The sequence below is a fragment of the Lutra lutra genome, chromosome 15, assembly GCF_902655055.1.
Source record: "Lutra lutra chromosome 15, mLutLut1.2, whole genome shotgun sequence".
NCBI classification, from domain to species: domain Eukaryota; kingdom Metazoa; phylum Chordata; class Mammalia; order Carnivora; family Mustelidae; genus Lutra; species Lutra lutra.
This window is the reverse complement of record NC_062292.1, coordinates 44,233,492-44,241,007: the sequence shown is the minus strand read 5'-3', so window position 1 is coordinate 44,241,007 and position 7,516 is coordinate 44,233,492. Positions and strand designations below refer to the sequence as shown.

Sequence of the window (7,516 nt, the reverse complement as noted above, 5' to 3'; positions counted from 1 at the left end):
AGGAAGGGAGGCAGCCTCCCTGCCGAGCAGAGAGCCTGATGCGGGGCTCCATCCCAGGACCCCAGGATCATGACCTGAGCCAAAGGCAGAGGCTTTAACCCACTGAGCCGTCCACGTGCCCCAAGGATCCAAGGTGATTCTTATGCACACTGAAGTTTATGAACCCCTGATGTAGGGGAAGACTTTGTTAATCACATTTATTATTTTTTTAATTCAACAAACATGTACATTTATTTTAAATCAGAAAAATATGATACACTTCATGAGTTTGCGTGTCATCTTTGTGCAGGGGCTGTGCTGATCTTCTCTTTATTGTTCCAATTTTGGTATATGTGCTGCTGAAGAAAGCACGGTTGGTCACATATATCACATTTATCACATTTATTGATAGACTTGTGAAATAATAATATCTCCAGGGGCGCCTGGGTGTCTCTGGTCTTGATCTCAGAGTCGTGAGTTCGAGCCCTGCATTGGGCTCCATGCTGGGTGTGGAACGTACTTTAAAAAAAAAGGAACAGTTAGGGTGCTTGGGTGGCTCAGTGGGTTAAAGCCTCTGCCTTTAGCTCAGGTCATGATCCCAGGGTTCTGGGATTGAGCCCCCCATGTAGGGCTCTCTGCTCAGCAGGGATCCTGCTTCCTCCTCTCTCTGTCTGCCTCTCTGCCTACTTGTGATCTCTGTCTGTCAAATAAATAAATAAAATCTTAAAAAAAAAAAAAAAGAACAGTGTTTAAAAGTAAGAATATCTCCTATTTATTGATCACCTACTATTTGCCTGTCACAAGCTCCCATCTGGGCTATAAGACAAACTTTGTAGGTAAGTTCGTAACCTCCTTTTCACAGATGGGAAACTGAGGCTCCAAGACGATTCAAACTTGACACCTGACTTGGGAGAGCTAGCCCAACCAGTTCTGTGTGCTTTCAGTGGCTTCTCCCACAATGCTCACTGCTCTGTTGCTTAGACTATGCTAATGGCTACATGCTTATTAATATTAAAAACAGCTATCATTTAAGTGCCTTTTAGGAGCCATATAATTATGGCCTAAACCTTTCAATAAGTTCAAATGGTACTTTGCCATGTAAGGGAATTAAGAAGCAGAAATATTAGTATATCTCTCAAAATTACCTTCCCCTCATTGAAACAGCATTTTCTTATTCCGGTGGGACTTTTCCTCGTTTTTACTTCCCCTCCACTGTTTCTGAAACCTTTTTCAGCTCTGTTGGGTCTCCCTTTCCTTGGTGTACTATACCCCAGCCCTTTTGCACCTCGTTTGGAATGGCAAACCAAGAGTGGAAGTGAAGGCTTTCTCACAGCCATTGCCCCTTTTCCCAACACGGGAACGGAGAACTATAGTCTGAATCAAGAGGGAAGTGTCAGTTGCTGGAAAAAAACCTGCTGATCTTGTGACTGCAAAGAGAAAAAGACAATTTAATTAAGAAAGCCTTTCCTGGGAAGGAGGGGATCACACTATCCCATGTGAGATCTTATTCTCGATTATGTCATAAATCATTTTCAGGGAGTCTCATATGGCCCTGGGGCATCCCCAAGCAGCTAGAGGGACAAAGGGCTGTTTTCATTGGTGAGTCCACCCAGGCTTGCCTTATGCCTCTCACAGGGTACTAGGGAAAGAAGATAATATTCTCTTTCAAGATGCAATGACTTAGTATAATTCAGTAACATAAATAGTTTAAAATATATAAATGTCTATACCCTTTTACCCAGTAATACCCTCCTGGAAAATAATTCAAAAGAAGAAAACAAAGCAACAACACAACAACAATAACAACAAAATATAAAGCAGCATTGTTTAGAGCAGTGGAAAACCTGCACGGACCTACACACCCAAGAATAGGAAGTGAGTGAGTAACAATGGTCTGAGAATGCAGTGGAATGTTAGCTGCTGTTGAAGAGATCCGTATGATAAGTATATAGGAACACAAAAAGACTTCTTTACAGAACATAAAATGAAAGCATTAGAATGGGAAATTTTCCTGAGCTGGATAGATAAGGAGTTGGACAAACACATGTTAGTAGCTATATAGACAAATCACTTGACCTGAGTCTTGATTTCCACATTTATAAAACAAAGATAAAATATCTATCTTTCCAGGATCGTTTGTGAGAACTAAAGTTGATATAAAGCATGGATAAAGATGGGAAGGGAGTGGGGCGCCTGGGTGTCAGTCATTAAGCATCTGCCTTCTGCTCAGGTCATGATCCCAGGGTCCTGAGATCTAGCCTTGCATTGGCCCTTCTGCTCAGCAGGAAGCTTGCTTCTCCCTCTGCCTCTCCCCTTGCTTGTGTTCCCTCTCTCGCTGTGTCTCTCTGTCAAATAAATAAATAAAGTCTTAAAAAAAAAAATAAGAAGGGAGTACTAAGCAATAATTGTAAGTTTTATGCTGGGCTATGGGAACACTGAAAATTTTATTTGGAAAGTACTTATTTTTTATTTTATTTTTATTATTTTAAGATTTGATTGATTGATTTACTTACTTTTTAAAGATTTTATTTATTTATTTGATGCAGAGAGCATGAGCAGGGGGAACAGCAGACGGAGAGAGAGAAGCAGGCTCTCCGCTGAGCAGGGAGCCCATGAGGAATTCGATCCTAGGACCCCGGGATCATGACCTGAGGCGAATACAGACGCTTAACCAACTGAGCCACCCAGGTGCTCCAGAAAGTACTTATTATTTATGATGTTTTAAATGTTATACTCTTTTCCTCCTTGCCCTTAAAAAAATTGCGCACTCCCTAGGTAGGAAGTGTGTGCACGTGTCATCAGGAAACTTACCTAAAAGGATGACTAAGCCCTCCTGGGAGAGGGGTCCTCCAACCGCACGACTGGAGTCAGCTCCAAGAAAAGGATAGGAACCCCAAACGCTGGCATCTAGAAAGGCGGCTCAGCTAGGTTCCAGGGCTTGTTTTCCAAAGCATTTAGAAGATAGATAGAAGCACTTGTTAGATAGGGGTCTCTCCCCTGACGGTTTGGAAGTGGGGAAGGTTCTCATGACCAGGATGCCGGCCTTCCATCCACAGTTGCTTCAGAATGCTCCTCCCGCCTCCCTTAAACCACTTCCCTGCAGAGCTAGATTCATGAGCAAGGAAGTAGCAGGAGGACGGTATGAAAGCAATAGATTTTTTGGCTAATGTATACTGAGCACCCTCTCTGTATCAGGCATCATGTTTGCCACATATAGACACAGACTAAGCCAGGTAGAATATGTTTAGAACACAGGCTTCAAAAAAAAAAAACAACAAAAAACAAAAAACAAAAAACACAGGCTTCAGAATCTTCTAGAAAACCTCTACCTAGATAGTGTTGACCTAGGAGAGGGTATTATTGGTAGATTTTCATCAATCTGTCTTCATCCAAGATCAGCAGGGAGGTACAAGAACATAACTTGTCGCAGGGTTTTATTCTGGGCAAGTAAGGAAATTAGTCTAAAATGGGTTCCACTGAAGTGTCAGGCAATATAGTGCAGAAAGGATGAAAGCCATTTAAACTTGAAAAAGCAGTAGCAATCTTCTCTTACTAATGAGAAATGAATGGTGGTAACAGTATGTCCGGGGCTCCTGCTGGAAAGCTTTGGGTCAGTTACTTCTGTTCCTCTAAAAAATGTCTGGAGACTTTGTTCTACTTGGCCGTAAAACAAAGATGATCTCTATTTAGGGTTCTACCAAATTCTTTTTAATTGATTGTTTTTCCTCCCCAGGCCCTTTCTTCCAACAGCCAGGGACACCACTGATGAAATATTCAGCATTGGGATGATATTTGATGTATAATTAAATAGAATACATTTAGAAGTTCAGTTTTATAGACCTTTAATCTTCAACCTGATAAATCTTCATGGAGAGAATCTCACAAACAAAACCGAAATATTTTTAGAAATACTATCCTCCTTGGAAAAATGAATAACCTTGAATGGAATTACTATACATAGGAAAGAAAACATTTACCAAGCACTTTTATATACCAGGCAAGGTACTAAATGCTTTACATGTTATTACATGTAATCTTCATGACCCTGTGAGGTCGGTAGTACTAGCGCCACTATACGGATGAAGTCATGTCCTTAAGATCACAAAGTAACATATTAGCACATCTCGGGCTGGAACTCACGTCAGATTCTGACTCTCATGCCTTTCCTTAAATTTTTACAGGAGTTCATTTCCAAAACCCTTTCATTTACTATAGCTCTTTCCATCCTCCCACCAACGCAGTGATGTTGAACACAACCTTAGGATTCTTTTACTAGAAGTCACAGAACCAGGGGCAAAACCAAGGCTTAGAGCAATCATAACTTCAGTGACCTTCTGTCCAGTGCCTTTCATCTGGTAGGCTCTGTGCTAAGTATTTTTTATACTTTTTTCCCCATTTTAATCTTCATAATAGCCTTTTGAGATGGGCACTATTATTATCCCGTTTGATGGATGAGAAAACCAAGACTCAGAAGGTCCAACCTTGGGGCACCTGGGTGGCTCAGTGGGTTAAGCCTCTGCTTTTGGCTCAGGTCATGATCCCAGAGTCCTGGGATAGAGCCCCACATGGGGGTCTCTGCTTGGCGGGGAGCCTGCTTTCCCTCCTTCTCTCTCTGCCTGCCTCTCTGCCTGCTTGTGATCTCTGTCTGTTAAATAAATAAATAAAAATTTTTAAGGAAAAAAAAAAAGGAAGGGCCAACCTCCTGCCCAAGTTTATATACTAGCATGTCAGGACTAGAATTCAGGTTTGTAATAATGGTAACATAATAGATAAAAAAACAGTTGCCATATTTTTAGCTCCTATTATGTGTTAGATAATGCTTTAAATTTTTTTTCGCAACATATTTTGAGATTTACAATTGGCATTGCTTTTTTTTAGTATATGTGCTGCCGAAGCGAGCACTGGCATTGCTTTTTTTTTTTATCCAAGGTATTATTTTTAAGTGATTTCTACACCCAGCGTGGGGTATGAATTTACCACCCTAGAAAGCAAAAGTTGCAGGTTCTGCCGACTGAATCAGCCAGGCGCCCCAGCTCTTTCGATGCTCACAATTTTTCAGATAAGGAACTAAGAGTTATAGAAAATAAGTTAAAATCTCCAAGACATACAAATGGGAAAGGGTAGAGTCAGGATTTGAATGCACGTCTCTGGGCCCCTGGCTGGTTCCGTCAGTAGAGCATGCAACTCTTGATCTCAGAAATGTGAGGTTCAAACCCTATGTTGCATGTGGAGATTACTTAAAAATAAAATCTTAAAAAAATGAATGCAGGTCTCTTTGACTCCAAGACCTATGTCCTTAACCCTGAGGCTTTGCTCACTCCTGCTCTCTATACACCCTTACTACCTACCCTAAGTGTGGTCCCCAGATCAGCAGCATTGCCCTTACCCAGACCTACTGAATCAGGTGTATTTTGACAGTATGCCCGCATGATTCCTGCGTCCATTAAACTTTGAGAAGCACTGCTCTAGCACCAGCAATACACAAAATAAAGAAGAGAAACCAGATTGTCAAGAACAGAGCATATTCCCTTGGAAATCAGTTTTGAGCTAAAGGAAGATACGTCCTGCAGCTAAACTTGATAATGGTGACCTTTTTCTAATTCAGGGATCAAATTAAGTCAATGAATTATATTTTCTTGTCTTTCCTTCCATCATTTTCTCTCTCTTCTTTGGAGTTGACTATCATTTGCCTATCACTTCAGAAGATGACAATAATTGAACAGTAGTAAAGAAATACTTATGGAAAACTCAAAATGTCGATTGTTGTATTTTTTTTCTTTTAATTTGTAGGTTTTTAAATTCTTGGATTTCTACTTAAAAAGATTTTATTTTGGGGGCGCTTGGGTGGCTCTGTGGGTTAAGCCTCTGCCTTCAGCTCAGCTCATGGTCTCAGGGTCCTGGGATCGAGCCCCCCACGTAGGGCTCTCTGCTCAGCAGGGAGCCTGCTTCCTCCCCTCTCTCTGCCTGCTGCTCCGCCTACTTGTGATCTCTCTCTCTGTGTCAAAGAAATAAATAAAATCTTTTAAAGAAAAGATTTTATTTTTAAGTAATCTCTACACCCAATGTGAGACTCAAACTCACAACCCCAAGATCAAGAGTCGCATGCTCTATGGAGGAAGCCAGCCAGGCACCCCCTAAATCCTCAGATTTGTGATTGTGATTTTATGTTGCTGAATAGAGAACAGTTATTCTCTTGGTGAACTTGTTCCTAATTCACACTGCAGAAATGAATGTTACTGCCTTTTGGTGTTCCACAAAAAGCACAGGATTTCCACCTACGTGAACATGAGGATCAAGACTCCAGAGTCTTGGGACACCTGGCTGGCTCAGTTGGTAGAGCTGATCTCTTGATCTCAGGGTCATGATTTCACGCATGGCATTGAGCATGGAGCTTACGTAAGAAAAATGAAAAATAGGGGCACCTGTCATTCAGATCGGTTAAGCGTCTGATCACGGTCATTATTCCAGGGTCCTGGGATCGAGCCCCACGTGGCGCTACCTGTTCAGCAAGGAGTTTGCTTCTCCCTCTCCTTCTGCCTCTCCCCTGCTTATTTATTCGCTGTCTCTCTAGCAAATAAATAAAATCTTCAAAAAAATATATTAAAAATATAAAAATAAACAAACAAACAAAAAAAGACTTTGAAATCTCTCTAGAAATCAGATCATCTAACCAAGAGGAACTTGTCATAGTTCCAAGAGGAACTTGTTCTTACTGGATAATAAAAATATGAGTAGTGTTTATGTTCTCCTTTGTGCTGTCCTGAGTATTTAAAAATATCTACAGTGAACATTCATTGACAAATGTCCAAGGAACACCTACTAAGTCACAGACATTGTTCTGGGTGCTAGAGAGAGAGCAGTGAACAAGCCAAAAAAAAAAAAAAAAAATCTGTGCTCTGGATTGGTGGTTGCAAGAGGTAGAGTAGGGGGATGGGACAAAATAGGTGAAAGGAGTCAAAAGAAGCAAACGTCCGGATGTGAAACAAATAAGTCACGGGGATGTCACCTACAACATGGTGACTGGTGCTAATAATACTGTATCACATATTTGAAAGTTGCTAAGAGACTAAGTCTCAAAAGTTCTCATCACAAGAAAAAATTCTTTAGGTATGGTAATGGATGTTAACTAGACTTATGTTGAATATGTACAAATATTGAATCATTATGTTGTATACCTGAAACTAACATAAACTTTAATGTCAATTATATCTGAATTTAAAAAATCTGTTCTTGGGCACCTGGGGGGCTCAGTGGGTTAAAGCCTCTGCCTTCAGCTCAGGTCATGGTCTCAGGGTCCTGAGATCGAGTCCCGCATCAGGCTCTCTGCTCAGCGGGGAGCCTGCTTCCCTCTCTCTCTGCCTGCCTCTCTGCCTACTTGTGATCTCTCTCTGCCAAAATAAATAAATAAAATAAAAAAAAAAAACCAAACCTGTTCTTTATTTTTTAAACATTTTATTTTATTTATTTTTTACTTCTATTTTTTTTTTTTATTAAAGATTTTCTTTATTTATTTGACAGAGACCGAGATCACAAGCAG

General features: G+C 40.7%; 1 non-coding gene across 1 annotated transcript; it reads right to left on the bottom strand.

Moving 5' to 3' along the window:
* Positions 1-244: 244 nt before the first annotated feature.
* Positions 245-351, bottom strand: LOC125086508 (U6 spliceosomal RNA). Its single transcript, XR_007123232.1, has one exon. It is a non-coding gene; the product is annotated as a U6 spliceosomal RNA (small nuclear RNA).
* Between the last annotated feature and the right edge of the window lie 7,165 nt (positions 352-7,516).